The sequence below is a fragment of the Cetorhinus maximus genome, chromosome 3 (genome assembly GCF_964194155.1).
Source record: "Cetorhinus maximus chromosome 3, sCetMax3.hap1.1, whole genome shotgun sequence".
In the NCBI taxonomy this organism is placed as follows: Eukaryota; Metazoa; Chordata; class Chondrichthyes; order Lamniformes; family Cetorhinidae; genus Cetorhinus; species Cetorhinus maximus.
In genome coordinates, this window is record NC_135881.1 from 49408121 (window position 1) to 49426483 (window position 18363).

Sequence of the window (18363 nt, forward strand, 5' to 3'; positions counted from 1 at the left end):
AATAATTAATCAAGCTTCCCACTCTTTAATCTAGTTACCACTGTTGGAAAGTACATATGCATAGGCGCTAGGTGAAGACAGTTTTAGATTCAAATGTGATGCCCCTATTGTGGAATATCTTCTGATTGTCTAGGATCATACTTGGAGATGGTAACTTGAGCAAGATATAGGAGGGCCGCTGACACCAATGGAACTATATATCATGTCACAGAGAAAGAATAAATAAAATTTGGCATTCACCTTTTCATTTGTGCATCCCATATATAAACATCTAATGAATTATCCAAGTACACTATCAAGTTGTCATCCCCTGCATTAATGAGTTCTTGAACAATTTAGTTGAAACAGGTTGGTCAGTAGATGAGGATAATGATACATTGGGGTAGATTTACCCCTCCTACCCCAACACTACCCCTGTCACTGGCCAGTAGAAGCAGGAGCCTCTCCATGTCTGCCTGACAAAAGGATGAGGTTGCCTTTGGGGTTGATTGTAATATCTTCAAACACATTCACTCATATCTAATACATTCTATGTACTGTTGCTATTCACTGTTGCTATTGGAAACTACATACAGTGTATACTCTGATATATGCATGTTAAGCATCAGAAATTTGTAAAATACCCATAGATCTGACTGCTTGGAATTCTTGAGGATTTTCCCAATCCTCAAGTGTAGATAATAGGTCTGTTCAAGTACCCGAGTAGTTTAGTTTACAGACCCGAACCAGCATAGAAGCGTTATTCTATTACCTGTGCTCATTTCAACACCTGAGCCTAGGTTTTCACTCCTGGGTCGGGTGCGCAGGGACAGGAGAATTCCTGGCTCCATGAGCCTGACCTTAAAAGTAGCTGCCTGGGCCTCGGATAATCGGTCTGGGGTGGGTGTTGGGGGCTGGCTAGTTTAGAAGTCAGGGTTGGCGACCTCAGAAGAACTGAGGACAATGCCAGAGGTGGGCTGGGCTGAAGGCCTGCCTCAGGGCTCCAGCATTTTGTCAAAAATATAATAAAAGAATAAAACATGAAACATCCCTCCACCGTTCACACATTCCTCATGCCCCATCCATGACAACCCATGCCAGCTCATGCCCTCCACCCATCCCCCATAGCCCCTCATGGTCCCCATGCCATAATATGTCCCCCACCCATCCACCCACACCCATAGCTGTTTATAGCCCCTATGCAAACCTTTATCCCTCTACCGCCCCCTGGTCCTTTTACCCCCTATGCCAACTTAGTGCCAACCCATGCATCCCCACTCACCTCTTTGCCCTTACACCTACCATGCCAACTCACTTCATGTCCACCATGGGCAGGACCCAAGCTAAAATATGATAAAATAAAATTCTATAAAACAAAGTTCTAAGTGCCTATTGTGAACTTCACTATATTGAAAAAAAACACTCTCATTCATAAAAACCCACTTACTACATTTACATTCCTTCAACTAAATAAAGCCTTATAACAACATACATGTAATTCAAGCCAGAATCCCTCATAACAACCAGCATTGGAATTCATAGTGCCATATCAGAGTCTATAACCACTTGGATCTGTCAATCAAATTGTGAACTGGCAAGCACCCCAGTGCGATAATGGATGGGTGTGAAATCAGCCATGCAGCACTAATCCAGTAATGGAAGCCCTCAGGCTTATATGAACAGACATAGTGAAATAGCAAACAATCATTGTTTTCAAAGATTTAAAGGGCAGGACTTTTAAACACCTTGACAGTTCCCTTTGACAGATGCTTTTGAAAGGTCTTCATGATACTTTTGACAGGTCCTCTTGACAGGTGCTTCTGACAGTTTTGACAGCTGATGGTCTGTCGACAGTTCCAATGGGTTTGATAGTAATGAGTTTGTGCACTATTTTTGCACATTTATGCTACATTTAACAATTCCAAAAGGCACCTTATCTTCCCCAAAGGGCACCTGACCTCCCCAAATGGCACTTTACCTCCACCAAAGGTGCCAGATCCAAAGGGGTACCTTACCTCTCCAAAGCGGTACCCTGGCTATCCAAATGAATCCACAAAGTTCAGACCTGCTCTTATCAGGTCTAATCTGCAGGCTTTGGGTTTCACACTCCTGGGGCAGAATATTGCCCTTGTCTGGGGTGCTCGGCGGCAGTTGGCACCGCACTGCGATTTTACGCGGGCGGGCCAATTAAGGCCTGCCCAGTGTGGAACTGTGCGGGGTGGGGGTCGGTGGGGGAGGGTGAACAGGCCTAGCGCAAACTTTGCGCATGCGCCCGAACTAGTGCTTCAATCTCCCTGAGGCACGGGGCTGCCTCAGGGAGATGAAGCGCTGTTTAAAAAAAGTAATGAACAAAATAAAAATGTCATAGAACATGGCCCCTCCCCCTCTGTTACATGATCAGGGGCATGTTTTTAATTCAAGTGTAAAAGTTTTATTTTATTTTTATTTGCTTTAGGAAACCTCATCCCGCCCATGGATGAGGTTTCCTAAAAAATACAAAGGCCGTTTGGCCTTTTCGCCTGCCTGTCAACCATTAGGTGAAAAATTCAGCTCAGCTGTTGACTTAATGGCCTTAATAGGTCTTTTAATTGCCGACTGAACTATCGCGAGAGCGCGCGTGACATCGGCACGCTCGGCCGACGTCAAAGCACTTAATTTCACGTTCGGGCATGTTGGGCACATGCCGGCACGCCAAGGGAAAAATCCTGCCTCTGGGCTACCAAAATCCCACTTCAGTGGAGGCAGCTGATGATTTAAATGGCCAGCTGCCTCCATAAAATACACATGATCGAAACATGCCCCATCCCCATTTCCACCCTGCATAAATGAGAAGTGCCGTGTTTGGGGCCTGGACTTGCTCTCCATGGTAGCGAAAACCTCTGCCTTAAGCCCATGTTTTGACTCTGATAGCTATCATGCAGACAGGAACCTGTCCTCAGTACAAGGCCCAGGAGATTTTAACTCCTGCACCTCCTGCTCCACAAGAAAAGCCAATAATAAAAAAAATTATTTACTAGCTCCTTTGTGTCTCTTCTGGCCCTGTTCCTGATTACTACCAGGTTGGCCTGGCGGGGAACTGCAGCAGATTCATCACACTGGCCTTCTGTTAAAATGCAGTTGGGCCACGATGGTGTGATCAAGACACAGCCTGTATATACGAATCAGGAACCTGCTGCTTCTCGGTGGGTGCCCCACGCAACTGCTAAAAACAGCAGGTTAAAATTATATCCCATGGGAAGGCAGTGGGATCAGAGGGTAAAGTCACTGCTCCAATTTTAACTGCCTGACAACCCGGTTTCTGCCAGATGGACAGGGTTAAAATTGGTCATTTGGTGTTAATGACCCTATATCATCAAGTATGAAATCCCATTTAACTTTGCAACAGGTGCTGTAGGCCTGGGATGAGACATCACTTCTTCAAAATGCACCTTAATGTCACATTTTCTCTCTGGTTTAATCTCTGCCTGCTTGAAGCCCTCACTGACTAAAATTACAGATAGTTTATTGATTGAAGAATTCAAATTGTTCTTGCCAACTGAAGGATGAGTTTTAAATTAGGATTTAACTAAAGAATCCTGAGATTAAAATCAAACTAACAACGCTTACTTCTAACTCGTTGGAATCACTTCTAAGAATCAAGACGTAGCACAAGTCATCTTGGCCCCCAGTTTATTCATTACAGCCTGAGGCAATACAAATCTTATCAAGAGCTGTCTGTAAACCTGATTAAAGAGTGCTAGTCATTTGAAGAATCCATTCATGTGTAATAGGAGAAAGGAAAGTAAATTAAATTCTCCATTGAAATTATTTAATTTCACTCGGCATTTCTGATGTGGCCTCACAGAGGTATGAGGATAAAGTCAGCTCATGTCAAATTTCATACCCAATAATTAACCTATTTCAGATGAAATGAATATTTTTCAGATAGCAATATCCCTCCACATATCATGTATATTGAATGTTATGAACCATTGCTGCTGATACAGTTAGTTGTAAACTTGCTTTGCATTTAAGAGGCCACTGCACTCCCGAGCAATGGTGGCAAAATTCAATTTTGTATCAATTAGCAGCATGGCAGAAAGCCAGAGTGGGTTATTAAATGGACAAGTAGGTGGCAAATGCAGTTCATTGTAAAGAAACATGTGATATAACGTTATTTCGAAGCGAGAATAGAGAAATAAAGCACACCTTAAATTATAAGATTTTACTTGGAGTAAGCAGAGCATTTTGGTGAGAAGATACAAAGGCTGTAAAAAAGGTGAAGGGAATTGAGGGTCCAGTTGCACAGATTATTAAAATGTCATGAACAAGCACAGAAAATAATCAAAGAGGCTAATGGAATGCATGCCTTCATATCTAGAGGACAAGAATACAGGGGATGTCACGCTTCAGCTATAAAAAGCACGGGTTAGAAGTATACCAGGAGTCCTGTGAGCAAGACTCACTAATGTCCTTTAGGGAAGGAAATCTGCCATCCTTACCTGGTCTAGCCTACATCTGACTCCAGATCCACAGTTGACTCTTAAATGCCCTCTGAAATGGTCTAGCAAACCTCTCAGTTGTATCAAACATCTACGAAGTCTAAAAGGAATGAAACCATTGGACCACCCAGCATCGACCTACATACTGGAAACAACAACAAACTCAGACCTGTCAACAGGTCTCTTCTCTTCTCTTCTCTTTAGCAGGTACGATAGTGGTGTTTATGAGGCAGCTTGACAAGTACATGAATAGGATGGGAATAGAGGAATACGGACCCCGGAAGTGCAAAATTTTTTAGTTTGACTATGCAATATGATTGGCGCAGGCTTGGAGGGCTGAAGGGCCTGTTCCTGTGCTGTACTTTTCTTTGTTCTCTTTGTTTGATACCGCAAAGTCCTCCTTACTAACATCTGGGGGCTGGTGCCAAAATTGGGAGAGCTATCTAACAGACTAGTCAAGCAACAGCCTGACATAGTCATCCTCATGGAATAATAACGTACAGATAATGCCCCAGACAGCACCATCACCATCCTTAGGCATACCCATATCCTGCCCACTAGCAGGGCAGACCCTGCAGAGGTAGCAGTACAGTGGTATGCAGTTGGGAGGGAGTTGCCCTGGGAGTCCTCAACATTAACTCCGGACCACATGAAATCTCATGGCATCGGGACGAACATGGGCAAGGAAACCTCTGGATGATTACCATGTACCGCCCTCCCTCAGCTGATGAATCAGAACACCTCCATGTTAAACACCACTTGGAGGAAGCACTGAGGGCGGCAAGGGTACAGAATGTACTCTGGGTGGGGGACTTCAAGAGTCAGGAAGAGTGGTTCGGTAGCACCACTACTGACCGAGTTGGCCAAGTCCTAAAATGACATAGCTGCTAGATTGGGCCTGCAGCAGGTGGCGAGGGAACCAACAACAGGGAAAACATACTTGACCTCATCCTCACTAACCTGCCTGCTGCAGATGCATCTGTCCATGACAGTATCGGTAGGAGTGACCACTGTACAGTCCTTGTGGAGACAAAGTCCAGTCTTCACATAGAGGGTACCCTCCATCGTGTTTGTGTGACACTGCTACTGTGCTAAATGGGATAGATTTCAAACAGATCTAGCAGCTTAAGACTGGGCATCCATGAGGCACTGTGGGCCATCAGCAGCAGCAGAATTGTACTCAACTACAATCTGTAATCTCATGGCCTGGCATATCCCCCACTCGACCATACCACCAAGCCATGTGATCAACCCCGGTTCAATGAAGAGTGCAGGAGGGGATGGCAGGAGCAGTACCAGGTATACCTAAAAATAAGGTGTCAACTGGGTGAAGCTACAACACAGGACTACTTGCGTACCAAACAGCATAAGCAGCAAGCGATAGACAGAGCCAAGTGATTCCACAACCATCGGATCAGATCTAAGCTCTGCAGTCCTGCCACATCCAGTCATGAATGGTGGTGGATAATTAAACAACTCACTGGAGGAGGAAGCTCCACAAATATCCCCATCCTCAATGATTACCTAGACTTCAAGCATTAAATTGCAAGAAGAGACTATAAAAAATAGGGTTATATTCCCTTGAATTTATAATGTTAAGGGGTGAGTTGATCAAAGTTTTCAAGGTATTAAGGGGAACAGATAGAATAGATTGGGAATAAGGAGTCTAGTACTCGGGAGCATTGTTTAAACATTAGAGCCAGACCTGTCAGCAGTAAAGTTAGGAAATATTTCTATACCCAAAGGGTGGTAGAAGTTTGGAACTCTCTTCTGAAAATAACCATTTGATGCTAGATGAATTGTTAATTTAAAACTGAGATTGATAGATTTTTGGTAGCCAAGCTATGAAGGAATAAGGGTCAAAGGTGGGTTTATGCAATTAGGTCACAGATCAGCCATGATCTCATTGAATGGAAGAACAGGCTTGAGGGCCTGTTCCTGTCTTCTGATATCCTATGTTCATTGGAGACTCTTGGCTATTTGAATCCAAGGCCTCAATAGCAATTGAGTAAACATTCATGGGAGATAAACTCATTGTTTTTAGTACCTTTACTACTGAGACTGCCACTGTAGGTACTGCGCTGAAGTTTGTTACATGCTGTGTGGTGAAATGCCAAGCAACCTTAATGCATAACTACATCAATACCAGTAAACTCCTCTACAGTTGTCACCATACTTTGCAGAGTCCTTTGGCAGGCTCAAAATGGCTCCATAACATAGCAACATTAATTTATAGGCAAGCCTCTTGAGAAATGAATCCCTAGGCTCTTCAATTGAGGAAGGATTTAAGCTGCCCCTTTGGCTGGCAGCATCTTGCTCTTCCACTGCCACCTTACTTGACATGTCTCATTCATGGTTTGTGATTCGTCATGAGCACCTTTTCAGGATCACTACCTAAATGCCAAATGTACCTGGACTGAGTGGTTGCAAATGAGTAGTGATGTTCCACAAGGTTCAGTCCTGGGGCCTCTTTCTTCACTGTGTAATCAATTATTCTGATTTATAGCTGGAGAGAGTGAGTGGTCACCAAATTTGCAGATGGTACTAAATTAGGATACACAATAAATAACTCTAAAAGGAAGCTGCAAGGGAATATTGATTGATAAGAAGGTGGAATTGACAAAATAAATAGGCAGATGGACTTCAATGTCAGTAAATGCAATGTGGTACATCTTGATTAAAAATAAAATTAATAATTATGCTTTAATAGTGGGTTGATATGGAAGAACAAGACATTAAAATGAGCATCCCCTGTGGCCTGGGATCCAGCAACAGTCCTAGGCCTCAAGTGGATGTCGTACTGCCAGGGTAGTGCCCTCGTAATCCTCAGGATAGTGACCTCGGCCCAACCATCTTCAGCTGCATCATCAATGACCTTCCTTCCATCATAGGGTCAGAAATGGGGATCTTCGCTAATGATTACACGATGTTCAGCACCATTCGCGATGCCTCAGATACTGAAGCAGTCCATATCCAAATGTAGCAAGACCTGGACAATATCCAGGCTTGGGCTGACAAGTGGCAAGTAACATTCGCGCCCCACAAGTGCCAGGCAATGGCCATCTCGAACAAGAGAGAATCTAATCATCGCCCTTTGATTTTTAATGGAATTACCATCACTGAATCCCCCACTATCAATATCCTGGGAGTTTCCATTGACCAGAAGCTGAACTGGACTAGCCATATAAATACTGTAGCTACAAGAGCAGGTCAGAGGCTAGGAATCATATGACAAGTGACTCACCTCCTGACTCCCCAAAGCCTGTCCACCATCTACAAGGCACAAGTCAGGAGTGTGATGGAATACCCCCCACTTGCCTGAATGAGTGCAGCTCCCACAACACTCAAGAAGCTTGACACTGTCTAGGACAAGGCAGCCCGCTTGATTGGCACCACATCCACAAGCATTCACACCCTCCACTACCAATGCACAGTAGCAGCAGTGTGTACCAGCTACATGATGCACTGCAGGAGTTCACCAAGGCCCCTTAGGCAGCACCTTCCAAACTCATGACCACTACTATCTAGAAGGACAAGGGCAGCAGATACATGGGAACACCACCACTTGCAAGTTCCCCTCCAAGTCACTCCCCATCCTGACTTGGAAATATATCGCCGTTCTTTCACTGTTGCTGGGTCAAAATCCTGGAACTCCCTCCCTAACAGCACTGTGAGTGTACCTACACCACGTGGACTGCAGCGGCTCAAGGAGGCAGCTCACCACCACCTTCTCAAAGGCAACTAGGGATGGGCAATAAATGCTGGCCCAGCCAGCGAAGCCCACATCCCATGAATGAATTTTTTAAAAAGCCTCCGCCTCACTGGCAGTGCTGCCATTCAATAGAGCTACAGTCTCTGATAAGAAAGTGGCTCTTTCACCCCAAGTTTCTTGGTCCTGGGGAAGTCCTGCTACTGTCCATTTAAGTGTTTGGCTGGTGCTTAATTCAACAGACTTTCCCTAAAAGAGGTGAGGCAGGGATGTTGCTGGCTCTCCAGCCCATGAGCAAGACCCCTGTCACCTCCATTAATATCACCCACTGTTTCTATCTACAATGTCAAAGGAAGGTGGGGACAAGAATAGGGCAATCAACTCCTTGAGCATGTTCTGCTGTTCAGTCAGATTATGGCTGATCTGCACCTCAGCTTCATTTATCTATTTTTGTTTCAAATCCCTTGATATCTTTATCTAAGAAAAATCTAGCAATTGCAGTCTATAAAATGCCAATTGACCCAGCATTCTCAGCCTTCTGGGGAGAGATTACTCATCATCCTTTGTATGAAAAAGTGCTTCCTGATTTCACTTTGAAGAGGCCTACCTCTAAGATTATGTCCTATTCTTTTATTATTCATTTTGTGGGTTGTGGGTGTCGCTGGCTAGGCCAGAATTTATTGCCCATCCGTAATTGCCCTTGAGAAGGTGGTGGTGAGCTGCCTTCTTGAACTGCTGCAGTCCCTGCAGTATGAACACCCACAGTGCTGTTAGGAAGGGTGTTCCAGGATTTTAACCCAGCGACAGTGAAGGAACGGTGATATATTTCCAAGTCAGAATGGTGACTGGCTTGGAGGGGAACTTCAAGGTGGTGGTGTTCCCATCTATCTGCTGCCCTTGTCCTTCTAGAAGGTAGCCACCTTGTGTTGGAAAGTGCTGTCTTAGGAGCCTTGGTGAGTTCCTGCAGTACATCTTGTAGATTATGCCTAAGGAACTTAGTGCACAACTTGTACACTAGTTACTGGCCACACTTGTGCTTGTCACCTACACTGGGACAATATGCGGAGTGCTTCAGCAAGAGGCTTCCATGTCCTATTTTCCAAAGCACCTACCATCACAATATCAGTCCCAGTTAAAAGCAAATTAAGGGTGGAATTTTACAGCCCCATTGTGGTGAGGGCGGGGGCCATAAATTGCGGTGAGCCATTCAAAAGTCCATTGACTTTGGCAGGATTGTAAAATCCCACAGCCGTAAAATTATGCCCCAAGAGTCAGCATGGGAAGAGATGTGGGAACAAGCACAAAACTCACTGCACATATTTTTTACTGTTGCATCACGCATATTGGAAAATCTGCACCGATGAGTCTAAAGTTGTATCTAGTTGACATCTTCTTTAGAAATAAAAGATGGAAAGCTGACGCCTTTAATACCTCATAGAATTCATTGCTGGTGGAATTTGAATAGTCTGCTCACATACTGTGACCTTGTTCTGTTTGCTTCTTTTGGTCACTCTGTCACTGGGTAAATATTGCACAGCAGTTTTGGAATGCAAGATAAAATAAGGCAATTTAACACTTAAGCTGACAACCCTGCATGGAGGCATGTTAACAGGCAAGGTTATTTATCCTGTTGAAAAACCAGGGCCAGGATTTTTCAGGTGGCAGAATTTCCCTTCCCACCATCCGAGGAGTGAGTGGTGAATGCATTGCCGAAATACTGAGGGACGTAGGGATGTTGGTGGAGAAGCCAGTCGGGGAGGAAGCACCTGCAGGGGCTAGACCTTTTGGAGGGATGCCTGATGTTGAAAGGAAGCTGCTGATAGAGTCCATCCCCCTACCTTCCCACCCAAGGACTGAACAAAGTCACTTTCCAGGCTTCTCCCCACTTCTGAACTCCTTCTGTCAGCCTGAAAATTGAGGCTGGTGGGAAACTGCCCTTAAATGGTTATTAATGGCCAGTTAAGGGCCTCAATTGGGACAAGAGCTGGTTGGCGGGGGGTGCTGGCCTAGGCTTCACCTGCCCCACCGTAAAATTGCAGAGAGGTCGGTACAGACGAGAACCTGGTAGGAAGGCCATCCGAAGAATGTTATGACCCTCCCCTCAACCTAAAAACCTGCTGGCTGGGAATGTAAAAGTCTACCCCAGGTGGATAAAGATCAAGTTCTTGTAGGAGCCTTAAAAATTCAGGGTGAAATTCCCCCAGTGTACTTAATTTACACAATGGCAATGGGAGTATAAACTGAGAAATATTGACTTATTCTCATATTGCCTTTTGCGCTGAAAAGTACACGAATTGATTTTGCCTTTAGTGTAATAAATTGTATTTCGAAGCATGTTCTTGTACGAGCCTTTTTTACAATATATCTGCATAATCAAAATGTGTTAAATAATTCAATTTATAGAAAGTTGTTCATCAACTACATCCTATTGAAGTATCTACCAGCTCTTCCTCCTTTAAGCCAGCAAATCATTTTGCAATATTTACATCATGAAAGCACATTCAGTAGTTTTCAATCATATTTTCCCTAATGAAAACCCATTGTGATCTTCAACGTTTATCGGTTATTTAGTCTTCTATTATAGCATCTAGGTTCCATAATTGCATTGATGTGAGTCATATAGTTCTGGATCTGTTGCAACAATAGTTCTGATTTTTTACATAATGGCCTGGGTTCGATGCAGTGATTTCAGTTCTCAACATTACCGCAGAGATTCCCCCATGCCTGCTTGAAATGACCCTATGACATAAAAGGTGAGGCCGTCATCAACTTGAGAGACATAGGCCACAAAACTCATTTCCATAGCACAAGTAGGTTTGGCACCCCGGGTGCCAGTTTAGTAGAAAAATGGCATCTTCACGGCTTCCACCTATTTCCATGTTGACAAGGAGGTTACACGGCCGTTATGTGCATGCAGCAGAAGTACATAGGGTGGGCAGATTGTGACATCAGTCAATGCTGGTTTGATGGCTGACCTCCCGTTTTTGACCTCACCACTCTTATTAAAGCTATTTCTTAAACACACACAGCTGAGCATGCATTCAGCAGTTCAAGGAAAGCCCACCAGTGTTAATTGAAGGGATCATCAATAACTTGCAGGCTAGTTGCTCATTATTTTCTACTGGATCTTGCAGAGTTTGTGGGAGTACTTGCTGTTTGGAGGAGTTGATAACAGTTGCTGAAGTCTGCAGTGAGTGGTGCTGCACACGTGGAAGGCGTTGGCTGGAACTACAAGGTCACACATCCTGGCTGCCAGCCGTGGGAGCTATAGCAGCAGCCCCCTTAGGCTGGAGCGTCAGGGAGAGATGGAGCAGATGCAACAAAGAAGACAAGCTGCTCACAGAGGAAGGAGGAGAAAAGGGGAGAAGGTCTTTCAGCAGGAGGCCTTTTCCAATTAGGGTCTTCAGGGAGCACTTCTCCCTACCTCCATAGCGTGTTCGGTGGTTGCAATTCACCAAGGAGGTGACCAGAGGACTGTGCCAGCTCTTAGAGCCCGCTACGGCTTCAGGGCAAGATGACGATGGGATTGCCAGTGGTTGTGAAGGTGAGAGTAGCTCTCAGTTTCTTTGTGACCAGATCCTTCCAGGCTGGGACTGACAACATAGCTGACATCTTGTAGTTCGCCATCCATTGTTGTATCTGGGATGAAACAGAGGCTTTGTACAGGAGAGGGGACTTCATTTTCTTCTCTCTAAACCAAGAGAAGGAGGAAACACATGCTTTGACTTTGCTAGGGTATTGGGCATCCCATGGTGCAGGGAGCCCTGAGCCTTTGGAACACTCTTCCTCAAAAGGCAGGAGAAGCAGGGTCTTTGAGTCTTTGATTAACAAGGGGGTGAAAGGTTATTGGGCGTAGGCAGGAGGTTACAATCAGATCATCCATGATCATATTGAATGGCAGAGCAGGCTCCTGCTCCTAGTTCATATGTTAATATATATGTTCATATGTACATACGTGGCTTTTGTGGTTGGCCCACCTCAAGGTTGTCACTCATTCAATGCGCAGTTGGTGTGCACCCACACTTGGCACAACCTGCTGGTGAATGCCTGCTATCCAGGCTGTAGTAGTGATGTGTTTATCTTGCGCCAGTCCGTTGTTCCAGCAAGTTTTCAGCCACCACGTTGAACCAGTGGGCATTGCTTGATAACAAGGGATATCCATGCGATAACTGGCTAGCGACCCCTCTCCACAACTCTACCACATGCAGCCAGCACTCATAAAATGAAAGTCATGCCTCCTCGAGGAACATCATGGAGCAGGTGATTGGGGTACTGAAGCAATGGTTCCACTGCCTCGACTGTTCTGGAGGAGCCCTCGAGTACTCGCCAGATTGGCTGTCCAGATTGTGGTGAGCTGCTGAATCCTCCAAGATTTGGCCATCATGAGTGCAAAGCCCTTCCCAAGATGGATTCAGCTAGCATGTAAGCAGGAGGAGGAGGAAGCAGGGAGGCGCATCCATGTTTCAACAGGCTGTCCATGAGGTTTTTTTAACTTCATTTATGGGATGTGGACTCGCTGGCTATGCCAGCATTTATTGCCCAACCCTAATTGCCCTTGAGAAGGTGGTGGTAAGCTGCCTTCTTGAGCTGCTGCAGTCCATGTGCATCATTAGATACTAGATCCCCTGAATAAAACCCCAAATCTCCTTTACAAAGATCAAAATACTGGAGATGCTGGAAATCTGAAATAGAAATAGGAAGTGCTGGAAATGCTCAGTAGGCTAGGCAGCATACGTGGAGACAGAAATCAAGTTAATGCTTCAGGTCAATGACCCTGATAATTTTTCAAGGGGTCCAACACTGACCCCTGGGGAACTCCACTACAAGCCTTCCTCCGGCATGAAAAACATCCATGAACCACCACTCCCTGTTTCCTGTCACTCAGCCAATTCCACATCCAAGTTGCTTCCATTTTATTCCATGAGTTTTAACTTTGCTCACAAGTCTGTTGTGTGGCACTGTACCAAATGCCTTTTGGAAGTCCATGTACACCACATCAACAGCATTGCCCTCATCAATCCTCTCTGCTACCTCTTCAAAGAACTCCAGCAAGTTAATAAAACATGATTTTCCCTTAAGAAATCCATGCTGACTTTCCTTAATTAACCTATATTTGCCCATGTGAATATTAACTTTTTCCCTAATTATTTCTTCTAGATGTTTCCCCACCTCCAAAGTTAAAGTGACTGTCCTGTAGTTACTGGGCTTATATTTATACCCTTCTTTGAACAAAGGTGTAACATTTGCAATTCTCCAGTTTTCTGCCACCACCCCTGAGTCTAAGGACGACTGAAAAACTATACCCCTGCCATTCCCACTCTCACTTCCTGCAGTATTCCTTGGATGAATTTCATCTGGTCCCAGTGCCTTATCAACCTCCTCCTTATCAATTTTAGTGTCCAAGTTACTTCTTCCTTTTTCAGCTATCATTTTCCTGCCAACCTTTGATTCCAATTTGGTCGGCCCAGGTCTGTTTTTGTCCCATTGAAGTTGACTTTCCCCCAGTTAATTATTCTTACCCTGGATTGTTCTTTGTCCTTTTCCATAGCCAACCTAAACCTTACGATACAATGATCACTGTCCCATAAATGTTCTCCTACTGACTCGACCCACTTGGCCCATCTCATTGCCAAGGTTCAAGTCCAACAATGCCTTCTTTCTCGTTGGACTGGAAACACAGCTGTAGAAAATTTTCCTGAGCACACTCTAGGAACTCTTGCCCGTCTCTGCCCTTTATATTACTCCTATCCCAGTCTATATTCAGTAATTAAAGTCCTCCATTATAACTACTCTCATTTTGGCACTTCTCTATAATTTCCTTGGAAATTTGTTCCTCTTCATGTTTCCCACTAGCTGGTGGCCTATAGACTACACCAAGCAATATAATTGCACCTTTTTTTGTTCCTTAGCTCTAGCCAAATCAATTCTGTCTTTGAACCCTCTGGGACATCCTCTCTCTCCAGCACTGCAATGCTCTCCTTAATCAATACTGCCACCCCTCCCCCTTTTCTTCCCTTCCTATCTTTCCTGAACACCTTGTATCCAGGAATATTTAACACCCAGTCATGCCCTTCTCAGTTGCTAGCACTCTCATCTCTTGAGATAGAAGGTTGTGAATTCAAGCCCCAAAGCAGGACTTCAGCATAAACATCAAGGCTGATGCTCCAATGCAGAAATGAGGGAATGTTGCACTATTTGAGTTGCCGTCTTTAGATGAGATGTTAACCTGAGACCCAGGGATAGATTTTTGTAACCTCACGAGGGTGGGACGTGGAATTTCCAGCCAGCATACTTCTTTGTCAGCACAGTTCCACCAGCAAGCCATTTTGGACAAGACTGGCTCATGATAGGTAATAAAGGGACCTATTAATTCCATTCTCCCTCACCAACTGAAATTTTCCAGACAGAAAGCAGCCCCCTTGTGAGGTACGACTTTTGAGAGGGGTCGGCCTCCTGGCGGCAGACCATGTGCCAAGCTTCTGTTGCCTTTTCAAGCCCCTCCCCTCACAGATGTCATACTGTGACTGCCACAGCTGCAGTCACAGCCTGCCCTTTAGAGGGGGTTTCCTCCTCCATGACGATGGCCCGGTAGATGTGGCCTCTTTCTAGTTTTATATTTTTAAGGTGTGCTCACAGGACACCTCAAGAAGAAGGCACCCTGTCTCTCATACATACATAGGCAGCTCCCAACTCGACTGGTGCGACTGCCGGTGTCATTGCTGGGGGGCCTCCTATTGTCTCCTCCAGCCTCGCCAGCCCATCTGCCATCCTCAACTGAACAGAGGGGGTGTCTTCTGGCTATTAATTGGCTTGGCACTGAAAAATTGCATCAGAGGTCTACTTGTAACATGATGCGGAGTCGGGACCCAGATGTTCTTCTGACCTCAGGTTCCTGGCGTCAAAAGGAAAACCCAGCCCCCCATCTGCTCCCTCTGATGGATATAAAAGATCCTTTGCCACTCTTTTGAAGAAGACCAGGGGAGTTATCCCCAGGTCATGAGCAATATTCACTCCTCAATCAATATCACATAAAACTGATTACCTGGTTGTTATCACATTGCTGCTTGTGGGAGTTTACTGTGTGCAAATTGACTGTTGCATTTCCTGTATTACAGCAATTACTACATTTCAAAAGTACTTCATTGGTTTTAAAGTGCTATGGAATATCCTGGGGTCATGACAGGCCCTCATAAATCCAAGTCTTTCTGTTTTTCTTTTTGCATCCATGTCCTTGAGGCTAGACTACTGGCATTGTCCACCAAGGTTACCTGCTCCTACTGTTTTCCCAGTCTGAGAGTGGAGGGCCTCCTGGCCCCCTAAGGGAAAAGGGCTTTGCTACACCTATCCACCTCCTATACAAAGGCCTCCAGCACTGTATCCAAGGGGGTATGCTCTCTCACTTGTTTTGCTACTTCTGTAGCTTCCTCCTGGTCTCCCATTCTTCTTTAAGCAGTTTCAGCCATAATGTACCTCACTTCTAAGAGGTGTAGTCTGGCTTTAAGTGGTGCACTCTAACTTTAAGTGGTGCTAGCCTCACACAAAATTGCGCCCCCTGCTGAGGCATGCAGTCACTCAGCAGCACATTCAGTGAAGGCAACATGCACACTTCACTTTGAATGGGCTGGGAGTATTCAGGCATCACAATCCTTGTGCCTAGTTGCACGGGGCTATCCAGTATAGTCCCCACAAACAGAACAATGTAGTCAGATGACCATGGCTTCAGATCACCTTGCGGTAGATAGTGGAACTCCTCATTGTCTCTTTTATGAAATGCAATCTTCTCATACCCTCCTCCTCACTAAGGTCATCACATGACCTGTGTTCCCTGTACATTCAAGTGTGGAGAAATGATATCTGGTGGGATTCATCCTCCTTAGAAGTGACCTAATGGTATTTGCTTCATCCTGCACCTGTACTGCTGTTCCTCCTCCATGATAATGGCTCTCAAGGGTATGCCCATTTAGAATGCCATTCCTGCTCACTGTGAATGCAGCTGAAAATCTGCCAGTGGCCTCACACAGTCAGGAGCAGTCTGGAGCTCATCCAGGTTATGTGCAAGAATAATGCCAAAAAAAGCTGCTGCAAAAAAATTATTCCCAGCTGTAGAAATCATTATGTATCCATATCCTTCAGGCACACAAACTTCTCACTTCCTCCTATCTCAGCTGATCCTGACCACAGCTGCACCTTATAATCTGTGATCTAACTTACTCAGCGCACATTATGAAATAAACAGGGAACTCAGAACTGTGGCACCAATGGCCCTCATTACAATATATGTAAATAAATTCACTTGGGATTTGGCAAGCAGGCCATAAAATACCAGAGAATTTGATGGCAATCAATTTTGAGGCAGAAAGTCAGCAGAAATTTAGCTACCAAAATAACATTACTCTGAATATACCATGGAATCTCTGGATACAGGGTGAAACGCAAATCTGAAGACAGGCTGATTTCTTAGTTATTTTGTTTAACTATGATTGAATAGTAATAAAAAAAGTCTTTGTGAGCTTCCCTGGCAAAGATTCAAATTTAATGGCATTGTCCTTTAGTCAGTGACTCACCCAAATACACACTGTAGCCGATGAGAGTAAAACCTTTCTGTTATTGACATGATCAGATTTTTACAATGTGCTTTCTTAAATTTATGACATTGCCTTTCAAGTTAGTAATTAATTTAATAATTTAAAATATTAACAATTTTTATATCAACAATATATTTTTTATCATTGTTCATAGCAGCATATTGAAAGTAATGGATCATGTGTAACCATTCTGTAGAAGACAGCAGTCCAGATGAAACATTAATAATTTATCTATCTGCATGTGTCTTTAATCCCTGAAGATGTAATTAAACTTCCTGCACAGAACTACTGTGCAACTAATGATTGACCGTAATAATTGGAAAAGTGTTCATCATGATATCTCTATGCAAGCTAACTAGGCAGCACCAGAATGTATTGTGTTGCTCAAATTTGTCACCTATGCCTATTCAACGGAATTAGGGATCACTTTTACACTTCTGTCAGTTTAATATGTTTCTGTGAAATAGTTTTCCAGTTATTACTTGAAGTTTTAATTACCTACAATATATCATTGATTCACAATTGAAGATGCAGATGAAGTGATGTTTCTAGTGATCTTACGGAAAAGTAGGATGTAGATTCGCTTCCAGTTTCTACATACTTCCAACACAGAGAGTCAGTTGATGAGTCACTGTCAGACACTTGCATATGTCTAGCATCAGAGCAACTATTGATGGAGACTGAGAACAGAATACCTGTCTGTCTTGTCAGTCAAAGAGCATTCATGCCATACTGCTAGGATTGCCTCATGACGGCCCAAGTCAAGGTCATTTTACAATATACAGTGAGATTATCACTATTACTATTGGTATTTTGTCATGACAAGTCCAAGTCAGTTTTAGGATTTTCGAGGCTGACAGCAGGCCTGTCTTTTAATCTGCATTCCCTTTAAAAATATTCTTTTCCCAGCATCCAAGGTTGGTCTTTCAATTGCTAATTTTCTAGATAGCAATGTCACGTGCTCCCACCTTCTTTCTTCGCTTCTCTTCAGCTAAGACATTTTAAGTGTCAATTATTGCCTCCCCAATGAATACTCAACTCTGCAGGGAGAGCAAACAGCAGTGAAGGATCAACATAAATTGATTTATTCCTTTTAATAGGGAAAAAAATCCTGGCATGCATTCTTCTTTTCTGTAAGACTCCTCCTTTTTGCTTTGTTCTGAGGTAGATTAAGAAATAAATAGACGCTCGTGCTTCAGTGGGTGAGGGGAGTGTGTGGGTGGATGAGTGGGGGGAGGGGTTCCACTGCAATTGCTAAATTAAATGGTTATAACATAGTTCCATCCTAAAGCATGAGAAATATAACAGGCTTTTCATATAGTTGATGGTCTGGGGTTACTCTGATCCCATAATATTCTATGATTCTGAAATTACAGCATAAGAGGTCTTGTGGTGCAATAGTAGTGTCCCTACCTCTGGGCCAGAAGCTCCTGGTTCAAGTCCACTCTAGGACTTGATGGCCATGGAAGGTTCATAACATGACCAAACAGGCTGATTATCAGCCTGTAAATCCTTCCAGTATGCCTGATGGAAGGCAGTGTTTCCTGGTCCGCCATACAGCAGAAGGCAATGGCAAACCACTGCAGTACTTTGCCAAGTATAATCATGG